This window comes from Saimiri boliviensis, chromosome 1 (genome assembly GCF_048565385.1).
Source record: "Saimiri boliviensis isolate mSaiBol1 chromosome 1, mSaiBol1.pri, whole genome shotgun sequence".
NCBI classification, from domain to species: domain Eukaryota; kingdom Metazoa; phylum Chordata; class Mammalia; order Primates; family Cebidae; genus Saimiri; species Saimiri boliviensis.
The window spans coordinates 191967346-191984719 of record NC_133449.1 but is presented as its reverse complement, the minus strand read 5'-3'; the positions used below and the strand labels follow the sequence as shown (position 1 = coordinate 191984719).

General features: G+C 34.8%; 1 protein-coding gene across 1 annotated transcript in view; it reads right to left on the bottom strand.

Moving 5' to 3' along the window:
- LOC141580586 (uncharacterized) overlaps positions 1 to 17374 on the bottom strand; it is an 862829-nt gene that overhangs the window by 196738 nt on the left and 648717 nt on the right. The window contains exon 14 of the mRNA XM_074382346.1: positions 11514 to 11602. The gene's annotated coding sequence lies outside the window, so the exon portion shown is untranslated. The remainder of the gene's footprint in view (positions 1 to 11513; positions 11603 to 17374) is intronic.

Below are 17374 nucleotides of genomic sequence, written 5' to 3'. Positions count from 1 at the left end.
TCTATATATTATATTGATTCCTAGATGTTTTTACTTGGATGTAGTATCATGGATATCTCAAAGTCAACATATTATAACAACTTATTATTTTCTTCCCAAACCTGTATTCACTATTTCAGAACTGTTATAACCAGCAGCACAGTCTCTGAAGTTACAGACCTTGGAATCATCCTATCTAATCTGCTTTAACCAATCATCTTCAACATATTTAAGCAGACTTTACTTGGAAACTTTACCTCCTAAATATTTCTCCATTCTTTCTCATCAGTCTGGTCCAACTCACTGCTGCCTAAGTTTAGGGCATAATCATCTTTCACTTGAACTAATAATCTGGTACTATCTATAACTGCAAACTCACTCTTATCTCAGCAGTTTTTCTGATGAAAGAGAAGGAAAAAAGAGTCAAGTATCTGATCCTTGAGTAGCAGACAGCCTGACTGGTAGCAACCATTGGCTAGCCAGAGTCCTGGAATTATAGGCAATTATACCTACCACTGCTTCTTTTGATTAAGAAAGGGATGGTGTATCTGTTTCTTTCTATCACTACTTTGTGGAAAGGTATGAGACGGAACATCTGGCTTTTGCTTGTCTTCTGATAGACTCCTGGTAATCTAGCCTGTATGGGCCTTTGTTATTCACATGATGCTGATGCTAGTTTTACCTGTCACATTTAGGCAAGCCATAGGCAGGATAACATAACATCATACTATTTCCCGAGTTCCTCATAAAGAGTTTTGGAGTTCTTGAAGATTGATTTAAAATTGAGAGCATGTCTTTAACTTTTTTTATGAATTATTAACATGACAAGGAACCAAGAAATGGCAGAATAAAAGGAATACAAATGAACAAAACCATGATATAAAAATTCAGGTAAAGCAAGAATGTAAGTCTGAAAACCATGAGAATCATTTTAAGAGGGAGATGAAAAAACACACTTACTAATATTTTTTAGAAAAAAATAACACCTTCTAAATATCTGAGAAAACTCTGAGCAGAGGCTGCAGTGGTGGCACTAGGATTCTCACCCATTAACTGAAATACTCCTGTTTTGAAAATTGTTAAGGGAAATCTACTGCCATATAAAATCCAGCTGTTCTAAACTATATGTACAAACTTAATCATTACTAAGAGACAAATAAGAATTTGAAAGGAACTGTTGAAAACAGGAGAATCCAGTGCTGGTGACACATTTAAATGCTCCTGAACCCACATCTCCTAACAGTTGTCAGTTCTACTAAACTACAGATGGAAAACTAGTTAGGTGAAGCCCCTAGAAATTCGCCTAAGGCTTAGAGGTCATAAATCAGTGCTCATCTGGATGGAGCAAGAAGAGAGAAATACAAGTTAAGATGCTGACACAGTGAAAATTAGAGCCTAACTTGAGTTTGCCTTGCTCAGGTCAATAGCTCTCAAAAGAGGTCATTAATTTCCTCATAGTCCAACAGAAAAGATACTTAGAAGTCTTCAGTCTTTTAAGTCAGCACTTAACCGGTGCTATTGTGTACAAATGAATAAAGTTCTTGATTCTTCAGTTTTACTAAAGGGAAATAATAAATATGTAAAACAAAAATTTAAATAAGCATTTAAATGCAATTCACCATGTGATACCAATTGACATTTTATCAGGTTTCATCCTCACTTTTCCGTGCACAAAGAAGCAAAAGGTTCAAAAATGAAAAGAACTTGACTGAGATTGCACAATTTCCAAGAAGATGGTCATAGACCCCCTTGGATGATGGCAACGGTCATTCATATTGCCTCCAACACATACTCAAACTGTAAGGCAAAATGAAAGTTTTTATGCATACAGATGCCAGTTACCATTACGTATTCTAATTTATATATGTGACGGTATTTACTATTGTGCATCTATTAGTTTCTAGAAAAATTTTTTACGTGTTCCAAGCCCAAACCCTATTCATAATTTTTTATAACATACATTTAAAATAATAAAGGTAAAATTTTAATATTGGGAAGTGTTACATAAAATCCCAGAGCATGGACTTTTCTTGAAAAATTAGACTCAGGGTTATCATTCCTATATGGGCCTCTTTTGCAGCTACATATTTGGTGGTGTCATTAATGCAGCATTTAGTGTTCACTTGACTCTGGATACTTACTCAGCTCACCTGCCCAATCTCTGCAGGAATGGGGCTTGTAGCTCCTACACATCATCTTTGCATGTCATCTTTGTTACATGCTTCATGAACTCTAATTACCTTTAGTGTTGCAACCATTTTTTGGCTACAGATATTTTTAAGTTTAGAGAAAAAGTCATGATAAAGCAATAGAACAGAGCAGAAATAACTATCTATTTCTAACTTCACAGAGGATATTTACTCAGAGAGTAGTTGGGTAAGAGAGAAAATGGAACTGTCAGTAAGATCCAAATGTGACCATTTAACCAGATTCTACTAACTGATTGGATGGTAAGACACATTGCATTATCAGTAGAGACAGACCTTCTAAGAGCATTGTCTCTGCACCCCAATAGACAGCATGCCTCCTGGGTGCTTCTTCAATCCTCTGACCCATTAGTGCAAAGCCTCTGTTCTTTTAAAGGAGAAAAACCTTTCCTATCTTACAGTGTCTTCTCATTATGTCCCTTACCCCCAAAATAATTGCGGAGAAACTTGGGTTTAGGAAGGATGTACCAATATTCAAAAGAAATGACTTCAAAAACATAGACAATGAGCTTCAACTTTGTTGAGATCAACATGAGAGATAACAAAGAAAAACTGTTACCAAAATTTGAGTGTTTGCCTACGTGTATCTTGTTTGTTTGCTCATTTGTTTACACAAATATGGAACAACAATGACAACTTTTATTTATTTTGTAATCCTACAAAGAAAGACATCCTAAGAAACTGATGTGTATTTTATGCTAGATACGGGTATCCTTCAAGAACTGTCATACCATCTTAGGATTTAAATTTTCTGCTTAGTATTAAGTGAGAGAATTAGTAATATCACCTAGCAACTGCATTTCCTTTAATCTTGCTTAGCATTTGTCATGGTGAAAAAACAGTTTTAATCATAGAAAGGGAAAAACTGTTAGCACATTTATTCATTAGTGTTATAAGAATTTTAGGTGAACTATATTAATTTATTTTTCAAAATTCTTCACTTGGTTACTTATATCAAGAAGAGATAATATTGATTTATACATATATTTATACTTATATATTTTTTATTAATATTTAAGTCATAGAGGTTCAGACGCATTATTTAAACATATAATTCCTCATAAGGTAAAATGTTAACTAATTTTCTAAAGTAATAGATTAACAGCAGCAATATAAACTAAAACCTTATTCCTTGAATGAACTAATTTTTGCTTCTATTATATCATTTTAGGGATCAAATATCTTTGTGTTTAATACATAAACCACATCCATACATGCACACACACACATACACACACACATCAGGATGGAAATTAGAGATCTTAAGAGATATTTTTAAAACTGTACAACAAGCAAGAATCCATAGAATGACAATGACTCCATAGGGTGGAGGGGTTAATCTTTAAGGAAGAACTACCGTGGAACAAGTTTAACCACAGATCTGTCTTACAAATAGAAAAACTTTAAAATTTCATAAAACAGAAACTAAAAAGTGGGTCAGTTGTCAGTAATGTATTAATTTTTCAACACAAGAATTTAATTTTCTTATACGCTTTTTTCAGGTTTCCTTTGAAGTTAATAGCAACCAAAATGGAATAAGTTTGAATATAGAATCAGCACGCTGCATTTGTTAATGCAAGGATTTGCAGTACAAAGGAAATTAATGAGTCCTTTAAACTAACACAATTTTATGTTTTGCTTTGAACATGTAGTTGCATTGAAAGGCAGCGTTTGCGCCAAACTGGTAAAAACAAGAAAGTCATAGCAAGTAGCAGGGTTTCTGTAGTTCAAAGAAATTCCACAGGGAGCCTGCTTCAAACCAGGAAATCTGTACCCCTCATTATCCATGTCTAGTAGCAAGCCCCATTATTTGGTCAAGAAGAGGGCAAGGGTACACACAGATGCAGGCAAAGAAGGCAGACAACTTTCTTACTTTAAAAACAAAATTGAGAGAGAGAGAGAAATAAAAGTACTTAAAATAGAAAATATACAAATAAAAAATAAAAGGGTATCACAGTCTGATATATGAATAACTATCATAAATCAATTATCTAAATATTACACAATCACATACAATCACATGTTGTCATGTTTATTTCCAATAGTAACTGTTTCACTATTGATAGTCTAGTTGATTATTAACACATTCTATATTATCTTTAAATAAGAAACGAAACATAAAACCAACTTCTGGCTTTCAGTATTAAGAGCACATCTCTATCACAAAACTGTTGCTTTTCAACGAGTAAACACCCTGTGTTATATTACAAACCTTTCTAGCTATTTAGGGGCCAAGATAAGTGACAAAGTCACAGTGACTAGAGGGAAATTGTTATCCTCCTCAGGACACTTTCCTGACACACACTAACAAGTGGTCCTGAGTTACTATTTCGGGGTCTATTTCTGTACGTCTGTTGAGAGAACTATACCTCCATATGAAGCATTTTCTCTTGGCCAACCTCAGAAACTACCCCAACATATTACTAATACCAATAGAATCGACTTCATATATTGAAACATTCTTGTTTATTTTATCATGTTCGAGGAAGGAAAGCCATCACTGCTATTCATTTTTATATGTAAATAACCTAGAAAAAAAAAGAAACTAGAAAATCATTCTGCTTGTTCTTCTGTCAATTCCAGTTTCTTGCACTGACCAAAATTAATGATCAGCTATCCCTAGATAATTTTACAGTAAGTCAAACAATCATTTTTTTCTATAGTTAGGTAGTTGGCTTTATTTATTATACATCCAATAATTTACAACAGTGAATCTTGACACCGTATGTTAGAATCAGCTGGAGAGAGTGATACTAATTCTTGAGCTTCCATCCCCAGAGATTCTAGGTGTGTCGGAATCTTATACCAAAGCACGTAAAAAATACCCAAGTTAAAAGAAAACATAGCCAATGTAGAGGTCCACTGTAACAGTGAGATACTTGTTTTGTTTTTAGCTTGTGTGGCTGGGTAGTAATAATATAAAACAAAGGAAACAGAAAATATTAAGTAACTACAATAAGCCAGAAGAGAAATCTTATCTGCAAATACAAATTCTCATACCAACCCTATTCATCAAGGGAACAAACGGTTACTACAAACTCATTTGCTCACATACCAGAGAGCAAACTACATCAAAACTGAACTGACCTACTGAGTTCCAGCTTTACAAGAGGTAGGCTTGACATCTAGAAAACCAAGCAATAACTAAAACAGTCTGAGCTAGTGACCCAGATATTCCTAGCATTCAAAAATCCTTTATTATAATTCACAAGAGCATTTCTTTTCTTCCTAGTGTTATCTTAACATTCACCATTCTCCCATAGCAGAGTAGGAGGAGGGATGAAAAGATACTCTAGGTTTCCCTCAGTGATTTTCTGCAAAGGGCAAAACACCTGCTCCTTACATGCCAGAGACATGTTCCGTTTCATGCCAGTTTCAAGCACTTAGCATGAGATGGTCAATGACTCAGAACATGTCAGTGCCTGACGTAATCTCCCCACAAAAGAATCTGCAAGCACAGATACCTCAAAGATACAAGGTTGTCACAATCAGAAAGACTTATAGTCAGTGCCCAGTAAATATGTAAAATCATAGGTTGTTACCATCAGAAAGAATTGCTAGTATCCACTTCTGCCCTCCACATGATTACCTAATTCTTAGTAAGTCACTCAGTTTCTCAAACTCTCCAGCAACAAGAAACTAAATCATTAGTTCCTTAAGTAATATATTCCATCTTCAAAGAACTCTAATTCTTATAGTTTCTGCCTATTTTGAGGATAAATCTGTCTGGTCTATTTAGATCCAATATTCCCCATAGTTCCTCCTCAGAGTCACCCAGGATAAATTCTATTTTAAAAAATACTTAAAGATGGTATTATATTAGGTTGGTTAACAAGTCATTGAGGGTTTTTTTTTTTTTTTTTTTTTTTTTTTTTTTTTTTGAGACAGAGTCTGGCTCTGTCACCAGGCACCAGGCTGGAGCGCAGTGACGGGATCTCAGCTCACTGCAACCTCCGCCTCCTGGGTTCACGCAATTCTCCTGCCTCAGCCTCCTGAGTAGCTGCGACTACAGATGCGCGCCACCACACTCAGCTTATTTTTGTATATTTTAGTAGAAACAGGGTTTCACCATATTGGCCAGGATGGTCTCAATCTCTTGACCTCACGATCCACCCACCTCAGCCTCCCAAAGTGCTGGGAGTACAAGTGTGAGCCACACACTCGGCCAGTAATTGAGGTTCTAACAAAAGCTTTTTGTTTTTTTTTTTTTTTTTTAAATGGAGTCTTGCTCTCTCACCCAAGCTGGAGTGCAGTGGCAGGATCTCATCTCACTGCAACCTCCTCCTCCCAGATTCAAGTGATTTCTCTGCCTCAGCCTCCCGAGTAGCTGGGATTATAGGTGCCCACCACCACACTTGGCTAATTTTTGTATTTTTAGTAGAGACAGCATTTCACCATGTTGGCCAGGCTGGTCTTGAACTCCTGACCTCAGGCGATCTGCCCACCAAAGCGTCCTAAAGTACAGGGATTACAGGCATGAGCCACGGTGCCCAGCCCTTACTACAACCTTTAATGGCAAAAACCACAATAACATTTGCACCAACCTATTATTTCATTACTAAATCTTCATGAACTTGAGTAATTTCTTTTCCATAGTTCCTCAGCTACCATCTTCAGACACCTCATCATCTAGATTACTGTCTTTGGACATGTGTCACTATGCCATCACAGTGTGTTGCCCAGAACAAAACCAAAACAGGGTGTGGCACGATAATGGAAGAGTTACATGGGACCATATTCTACTCAAAACATCTATCAAAAAGGATTTGCTTTTCCTTTTGCCGTGACCTCATATTTAATCACACTTTTCTAGTCTTCTTAGTGGATTTCTCTTTTTTCTTCATTTTTCTCTCTCCCACTCATCCTCCCCTCCCTTTCCCTCCCCTCTCCCTCCTCCTTTCTTTTATCCTTCCCTCTGTATCCAAATTCAGAAATGTCCAAAATACGAATTTGCTTTAAAAGTTCCTACAAGAACTGTTTATGACTTCCTCCTGGCCTATACTTTTTCTCAGTTGGCATTTATTGTCTTGGCAGCCAAAGAAGAGAACATGAAGAAAGTTTGGAAGCTTTTCCCCATAGTGACATAGCTCAATTAGTCTAAACTGCCTTAAAACAAAACAAAAATATGGTGACTACTATGGGAGATACTATTTTTCTTCTAGCTTTAATTGAACTTTATTACATGTCTGAAAATAGAAAACCCTGTGTTAAAATACTGCTATGCAGATAACATTTTATTATTCTTTTAAGTATCACTCTATAAAGACAATATTGTTTAGTGGAAAAATCCATTTGTGTTGTTTCTAAATACTCAAATCAATTGTTAGAACCACATGCTTCTTTATGGGAAAAGGAATTATGTATGGATAATTTTCATACTTTGATTGAATACCCTCATCAGAAATGAAATGGGTATTGGGCTCTGAGGAGGAAATTCTGGAATCATTCCAGACTGATCTATCTTCCCTGGTGCCTAGATTGTAAGGAGCTAACTGAATCACAGGATTAGAATAAATGAATTATGCAGAACCTTTGATAGAAAGCATGTGTAATTTCTTCTTTAAAGACTCTTCAAATCATTCTGTTCCATCTTTGATTATGTGGTAGTTATGCTGAAAATAAGTAACCCCTCAAATGTTTTAAAACACACATACATATAGATTGCATAAAATTAATATCTTTACCTTTACAAAAATCATTCCAGGAGCACATTTACCAGTAAAATACATTTAAGACAGTTTCAGTACTTCCAGTAAACTCTATTTTCAGAGGGTTATAATGTGGTCATAAAGATTCATTCCAAGCTAAAATTCAGCACCAAGGAAAATGTGCTTTACACTTGGTAGATAACCATTTCCTCTTCTTTCATTCCTCATGACTGCTTTTTTCTTTAGGTTTCAATGTGTTTTTCAAAAGTTGAGACATTAACCAAATTGGCAGGAACCAAATCACAAACAAACTTTTGTTCTTTTTCAAATTATTTGCAACTTCCCCCCGCTCCTCTTCCATTCCCCAGTCACCATCCTTGCTTTCAAAATACATGAGTTTGGAGATGTTTTTCACATAAAACTGCAAATTTAAAGAGTATACTTCAATTACTGCATGGTACCATGCTTCAGAAAGTCTGTACAAGCACTATCTACCTCTGATTGTATTACATCTGCAAAAACCTAATCCAAATCTTGTTAACATCAGCTATTGGTTTATACATGGTAAAGACGCACATGAAAGATCACATTTAGCAAAGTGTAAATGTTTATTGTTCAAAGAATGAATGAAATCACTTTTTCAGCACTCCACAGCTCCTGCACTGAAGTGTAACTAGCATCTTGAAACCCAAGAAATAAAGAAGGGTTAAGCTGGATTGAGAGCACTTCCCTAAACCCAGATTCATTTCTAGAGAGCAAAAGTTTGTTGAACCAACTTTTTCATTAAAAGTTACCCAGTTCTTCTAAGAGTGAAACCAAAAATCTGAATCTGGGCTTTTTCATGCCTTTACTTCTTGTCTTTGGGCAATAAATACCTTGGTTCTGCTTTTATCATTGTTTGTGTGCCGAACGCTTCCAACCCATAGTTCTTAGGAAGAACCCTCCGAGTATATTTGGAAATGCTGCTACGGGCTTCTTTTTACCCTTTATCATAATGTTGTATCAAGCAAATGGGTAATGTTTAAGAATGCTTACATAATATTTCATGCCATCCTTATGGTAACTTTATCAGGAGATTTACCCAGGGCATGTTGGAATCAGAGAGATGAAGCTTTAAGGGACGGGGGGATAATGGCATGACTGGTCTGGTTTCCTGACTCCCACGGCTGCAGGACTTTCAGCGATTAAAGTAACATTCCCTCTACTCCAGTGGAGGAAAATTAAGACAGCATCTTGCTTCCTACAATCCCAGTCTCCAAACATCCAGCAGCACACTCCTGTTGGTAACAGGCTCCTTTGCCTCAACTGCCAGAGCCAGAAAACAGACTCAAAGGAATAAAGGGCTTGATAAAATAAATTGACCCAGAAATGGAGCAGGGAAACAAAAAATAAGATCACAGCTCAGTATTATTTTGGAGTGGTTATTATGGCCAGGCAAGACTCAGAAATGGGTGAACTTTGAGATTCTAACTCATCCAAAATAATGCAATTTTAGATTTATTGAAAAAAATGTAGATTACATGTCATTTTAACAACACTATCAGATTAAATCCACATTTGAAACAGTATAATTATATATTCTTTTTTCTCATGTGCATTTTTCTAAAGGTACAGGTGACGCTCAGTAAGGCTTATTTGAGTTTATCTACTCATCGTTAATCTAAATCCAGACTTTAAAAGACAGATGACTTAAAAAACCATCTTGGGTTTCTGACCCTTTTTGAAGCCCAGATAATGTTTTTCTCATTGCTAGTGTTTCTACATAAGCCAGTTAAAGTCCTGTTCAGGAGGGAGAAACATACTTGCAAAATATCTCTTCTTTGTTGAAACTGGCGGATAAAACACATTCAGAAAGAAAAATAAGGAACAGATGCATCTGTTTTTATCACTGCTTGATGTTTTTCTTCCCTTAAAAATGTCCATCTTTATGTAAACAAGTTTGCTTTTCAGTTACCTTTATGCTAGACAAAGATGTCATTAATTCTCAAATGTTTTTCCTTAGGCAACAAACTCCTGGGTGCCACTTCAGCCACATATCAGAAAAGAATATTAATTTAAATAATGACAGGAAATTGGTTTTTATAATCGCCTTTGCAGAGTAGAAAACGGGGAGAAAGCCACATGCACCGTGGATTTAAAGGAATGCAACAGTATTTGTGCCATTTCACCTGACAGACCTTACATTATATGCCTATTTGCTATTGCTGGGTCATGATTGCTACAGATTGAGGGCATAACATGTATAGAGAATATCCCCTTCCCCCTCACCCCAAAAAGAATAGAACATTTTAATGTGTTTACCTATATACCTTACTACTTAAAAACAAGGATTTTCTTGCATAGTTATATTTCATTGAATAATGCACACTTTCGTCATGTTTAATGCTTGTCTGACAAAAGTTTTTCCAGTGGTCACTAATAGTGGTACCTTAGGTCAAATGTTAATATATAAATAGCTTTTTTTCTCTCCTTAGACTATTAATTTTTCCCTATGAGTCCTGTGAGTTGTGGAAAGATTTAGTTAAAATAGCAAATGCATAAATATTTGTTAAACATATAGACAACTACATTGTTCAAAATTTGTTAGATAACTTGATAGTTATTTTCTACAATTGAACTATGGAAATAAACGTGCTGAAACATAACACCTATATAAAGTTCAAACTCCTTGGCCTAGTATACTACGCCCTCCAAGAACCTACCTCTGTGGACCTTAACAGCTTCTTACCTCACTGTTAGATCTGAAGGCGAAGCTCCATTCAACCAAAATTGGTTAGTGTACTCAATATTTTACATTAACGTATTTTTCTGTCTTCTGACATGTCGTCCTTTGCTCTATCTACCAGGAAGATCCCTATTTCTCTTTCGCAATCTGACCTCAGCTCCCTAACCCCACCTGTACCTCATCCTTACGTCTTTTAGAAACATTTCTCAGATTTGCTGAAGACAGTTGTTTACATCTCTGTCCACTTGAAGGTTTGTGTTTTCTTCTGTGTATTCCCTGGGCCTACCACAATGTTGTGCACTCACGGCTGATACTCAGTAAACGTGTCTGACTCAATAACTAAACAAGGTCCTGGGTAAGTGGAGTCTTCATATAATGTAAATATCATTTGGAATTCATTAAGTAATTAGAAAAACACTTGTTACCAATGTTTTTTTTAGTAGCATCATAGTGACTTCTATAATTAAAACACAGACTTACGGATTACCTTGTCATGTGATTAATGTAAAAGGCACCCGCTGAGGCACTGGGAGACAAGTTATGTGATTAATGTTAAAGGGTTTCACCCCTGCCACTGACCAGGTGAATTTTTGAGAAAAATCTTGATTTCTCTGGACTTCACTTTCATCATCAGTTAAATATAAGAATCATAAGATGCAAGCTCTGAAACCCTTCTCTCTCTCTGACATTTGACCAAGTTTTCCCAGTCTGCTATGGGAAAGCTTCCAAGTATGCTGGCCATATGCATGTCTTTTTCTGCAATTCAACATTAACTGAGTGCCTACTACACACCAGGCATTGTACTACAGCCAAGATGGACAAGACAGAGAAAACAGTACTAGCACTGCCTCATTTTAAAGTGACAACTCCACCCTAAAATAGATACAGCTTTCCAAGTTCCCAGGTGAGAAAATGGTAACTCAAAGAAGATAAATAACTTACCCAATCTCATACCTGGTAATGACAAATCTGGAATTGGAGTTCCGATCTTTTGAATCTTAAACTGCTAAGCTGATGAACTGCTCCCATTCCACCATCAACAGCTAAAAAACAAAAAGATACCAAGAAACAGTGTTCCTGTGCACTAAAAATAAATACATTCTCACATATAAAATATATGGCTGAATGAAGTGGTTGAATAGATAATGAAATAAAATTTTGCTATTTTTAAAATCATACATTCATTGTTACAGTGAATTTTACTTTCAATTTTTCCAGTTATATATAAAAGTGCTTCTTTACTCTGTTGCAGAATGTTAAAAATGAATGAATGAATGAATGGAAAGTGTGGGCCATTCAGTTTTTCCATATCATAATTTTTTAATATTTATAACAATTTTCAGAATTTAGAACTTAATGTTCCATGTGATTACACTCACACAGATTGGATAAGCCAAACATGAGAGACATAGATGTTAGGGAAAATGAGGAGCATGTTGGCTTCCATTATTTAATCTAAACTATTCCCTCAAACTCTCAACTTATTTTCTATGTGTGTATGTTTGTGTATTATATAGTGTGTGTTTATATAAATATATTTATAGTTATATATTATTTAGTATATTTATATGTTGTATATATGTGTATACACACTATATGTAAACAAACTACATATGTAGTATATAAACTATAGATAAAATATATATATAAACCCACATATAGGTACAAGATATATATAAACGTACATATAGATATAAAATACATAATATAAAAACACACACATAGACATGTAACATATGTATAATACATAATATGTATAATACATAATACATGTCTATGTGTGTTTATATATTAACATGCAGAGTACACACATATGCATTTATATATAAAAACACACATATAGACATAATTTATATAATTTATGTGTATAAACACCTATATAATACATGTATATTGCATTTATATGTGTTTATATATATAAACATTATAATTATAATATGTAATATTTATATATTGTGTTTAAATCACTGGTATACTCCAGCTGTATACTTAAGCTAATTTGAGTAAAAATATTAATAACAAGATCTGAGAGAAATACGTTCTCCCTTCATGCACTGTCAAGAGCAGGCAATGGAAAGAAATTGAAAAGGAACCATGCAATTCAAACTGCAGGAAGATAAATGGCCAGGAGAGATTTTGTTTTGTTTTGTTTTGTTTTGTTTTGTTTTGTTTTATAAAGGCATTCAAACTCTGACTGAAAAAAATACAACTAGGTTTTTTAAAGCTTTTGCTATGCCAAGGAGAACCTAATATATCACTATAGCTCTGAACATAGAACAGAAGAAAGAGAAGGGGTCACAGCTATCTATAAGCCTTTAAATAAACATTGTCTAAGTTGCCACAGGTACCACTGTACCCAACATCAAGTTATGTATCACTGAGGTGCAGTCGCTCACTGCTTAAAATAAAAACTGAAGATTTATATTACACCTACTTCCTGCCACCTACCTGTCTTCAGTTTTCAGCCTGGGGAAAAGGAAATTCATTTTTTTTAAGCTATAAACAAAGATAATTCTTAATTTTTAATTATCTATAGACAAACATTTTAATGGGGTGATACAAACCTTAGATACAAACCTTTTTTGACTTGTTCAGTGTTTTATGATATTATTCCATGAAAATAATAAATAAATCTATCGGTAGAACCATGACAAAGTCTGTGAGACAATTCTGTGTCCAGTTTTAGAGTGCTTTTCAGACTTTCATGTGGTTAAAATGACTCAATATACATGGCTGGTACAGCTCTTATTAAATAATCTCTATTGGTAATGACAACTGTCATGGTAATTAGCTAATTAGAAGATAGAACTTCAAGTTTATTGAAAGAAATTCTAATGGCAAGAATTGCTTAATAAATGAACTGTGTACAGCCACAAACCTTATGTCTATGTTTTCATGACTTTATTATTATTCAAGAAACATCTGTCCTAGGAAGATGAAATTGCATGTAACTTTTTGTTTCAAGAACGTTCTGAAAATCTATTTTTCCAACTAATAACTACTTAAGTCTCATCAAAATAGTAGCTTTTTTGCAGAACAATAGATTGCTCAATTAGGCTTATCAAACAACTATTTAATCTTCAAGGTTCATTTTAAAACTTTCCCCTAGTTGTGTCTACCAGTTCTACACTATTACACCTCAAAATGTGCACAATCATAGTCAAGCTCAGTCCACCTCACCCCATCACCCCATATGGAGACTCCTACCTCTCTTAAATCCCTATCCATGTTATACTTATGTCACCCAGGAACTTGTGCATTGGAAACATCCTAGTAATGTTTCTAACGCACAAGTTCCTGGTTGACATAGGTTTAGAGGTCTCTTTTTCCTGATGAACAGACTTTTTGGCTGGCCTGTTCGGGGACTTAGAATACAACATATACCTATAGGGGGACAATATATATTCCATTCTTCTACAGATTTTAACAGTAAAATAAAGACAAATGAGTCACAATTCCATATATCTTATATCAAGTGAGTACAAACTTATTCTCTTCTGGTTTCCACCAAAGTTAAATTCCAGCTGACAGCTGGGCTTAGAGAAATCTAGTTTTGGCTTCTAATTATATGCCTGTCTTTCTCAACATGTTCTGATTAATTTAGTTAAATAACTCATCTATACTTGATTAAAAACTATTAAGTTAATATGAACAAGTTAGCTGATATCTGTAGAAACAGCCACTAAATTTTTCAAGTTAAGTTTAATTCACACCTGTCAATGGATAAAAATATCTGGAGGAAAATTACAGAAGTAAAGGTTTTAACATCAAATACAGCTAAGTATTTATTTTTATATTTCACTGTAATTTGTTCTGGTTACTGAGATTTGCAAAATATTTTAAGTGATTAACTTAAAAATAACTATCATCATTGTATATGTCTCTTTAAAGTTTAATATAATATCAGATTATGGACCTAAGGTTCATTTTAACCTGTCTAGAATCAAAGATAGAAGAGTTAGCGAATATTAAAATCTTTTTCTCAGAGGTCTTATTCAAAACTCAATTTTAGTCTAATGGGAGAGTAATAGTGAGCCTTTTATGTCTCACACTTCTAAATGAATTCCTATTCATTGTTTATATCTTTGTTTGTTTCAATTGGTGTGTTTTTATTTTTAAAATTTTTGGTAAAATATATAAAAATAAATTTAGTATTTTTAGCATTTTAAAGTGTATAGTTCAACGATATTAAATACATTCACACTGTTGTGCTACCATTACCACCATTCAGCTCCAGAATTTTGTTTTTTTTTTTAATGAAGATGCAGTCTCGCTCTGTTGCCCAGGCTGAAGTGCAATGGCGCAATCTCAGCTCAATGCAGCCTCTGTCTCTCAGGTTCAAGCAATTCTCCTGCTTCAGCCTCCAAGTAGCTGGGACTATAGATGTGTCACCACGCCTGGGTAATTTTTTGTATTTTAGTAGAGATGGGGTTTCACCATGTTGCCCAGGCTGCTCTCAAACTCCTGAGCTCAGGCAATCCACCCACCTCGGCCTCCCAAAGTGCTAAGATTACAGGCGTGAGCTACCGCACCTGGCTTTTCTTTCTTTCTTTTTTTTTTTTTTTATTGTACTTTAAGTTCTGGGGTACACGTGCAGAACATGCAGGTTCAATGCATAGGTATACACATGCCATGGTGGTTGGCTGCATCCACCACCCTGTCACCTACGTTAGGTATTTTGCCTAATGTTTTCTCTCCCCTAGCCCCCAACCCTGACAGGCCCTGGTATGTGATGTTCCCCTCCCTGTGGCCATGTGTTCTCATTGTTCAATTCCAACTTATGAGTGAGAACATATGGTGTTTGTTTTTCTGTTCTTGTGTTAGTTTGCTGAGAATGATGGTTCCCACTCCTATTCAACATAATATTGGAAGTTCTGGCCAGGGCAATCAGGCAAGAGAAAGAAATAAAGGGTATTCAAACGGATAAAGAGGAAGTCAAATTGTCTCTATTTGCAGACGACATAATTGTATATTTAGAAGATCCCATTATATCAGCCGAAAATCTCCTTAAGCTGATAAGCAACTTCAGCAAAGACTCAGGATACAAAATTAATGTGCAAAAATCACAAGCATTCCTATATACCAAGAACAGACAGAGCCAAATCATGACTGAACTCCTATTCGCAATTGCTACAAACAGAATTAAATATCTAGAAATACAACTTACAAGGAATGTGAAGGATCTCCTCAAGGAGAACTATAAACCACTGCTCAAAGAAATAAAAGAGGACACACAAAAAATGGAAAAACATTTCATGTTCATGGTTAGGAAGAATCAATATCATGAAAATGACCATACAGCCCAAAGTAAACTATAGATTCAGTGCTATCTCCACCAAGATACCATTGACTTTCTTCAAAGAATTGGAAAAAAAAACACCTTAAATTTCATATGGAACCAAAAAAGAGCCCACAAAGCCAAGACAATTCTAAGCAGAATTTTTTTCATCTTGAAAAATGTATTAGACAGTAATTCCTTATTCCCCTACCTTACCCTGACATCTGGCAACTGTAATTCTAATTTGTTTTTATAAATTTGACTACTCTAAATGTGTCATGTAAGTGGAATCCCACAGTATTTGTGACTCACTTTTTGTTACCTATATAATGTCTTCAAAGTTTATCCATATTGTAGTATTTGTCAGAATTTCCTTTTGCGAAAGCCACACAATATTCCATTGTATGTGTACACCACATGTTGTTTACCCATTCATCTGCAGATGGACGCTTGGGTTTTTTCCACTTTTTGGTTATTGTTACCAATGTTGTTATGAATATGGTGTACAAATATCTGTTCACATTCCTGCTTTCAATTTTTTGGCCTATATCCAGTAGTTGTTTATTTATAGTAAAGTCCAAGAAAGGAGTTAAAAATTGCTACTGAAATTTAGATGCACTTAAAAACTTTATATATTGCAAAAGACACAATAATTAAATATACAAAAAAGAGGTAACAATGTAATTGACAAAAAAAATCTTGATTGTGTTAAAATATTCCTCTCTGTAATGCTGTATGCTCGTATATACCATTTTACCAGATTCCAGAAAACAGTCAATCCAGAGCTATGTCAAGGAGAAAATCATTCTATTTCACTGTTTTATAAATCAAGTCCAGTTAGTGAAGGGATATAAAATGAAATTAAAAATCACACTTGAAAACATATTTTGGCTTTAATTACAGTCAAGAGCTTTTTACACAGAATACATAGTAGGCATTTTATGCAGTTTCTTCCATTCTTCTCAAATCCCAAGACAGTGATTCTCCACAAGACCACAAGATTAGATAGACAAGGGTTTTGTCTTTTTAGCCTCAACAGAACTTGGCACATAACAAGAAATAACTAAATGGTTTTTTTTTTTTTTAATTATCATGAAGCTTTGATTCACTCCAGTCCCATATGTATTTCTTATCTCCAAGGAAAATTATAATTTCCCACACTGAACATTGTGCAAAAAATGTCATACCTAACTCAGGTCAGTTAGTCTGTAGCTGTGTGATAGTATAAAAACAGCTAAACTGGAAGCTGACCAAAAGTGGAGTTTTGGTCACTATTAATCAATTACCTTTAATGAGCCATCACTTTACCTCTCCAAGAGTCACTTCTCTCATTTATCAAATAAGACTGAATAAGAGGTACTCTTTCAGCTCACACCTTCTGCAAGGGAGATTAGCTCCTAACAACCCTAGTGGAAATCAAGCTGTTTCACAGTGAAACACTGTCAAAACTTAGAGTTTGTTACTGGTGTTATTATTAGTACCTCAAGTGATTTTAAGTACCTTTTAAATAAGATAAGATTCTCAAGATTCTCATAGT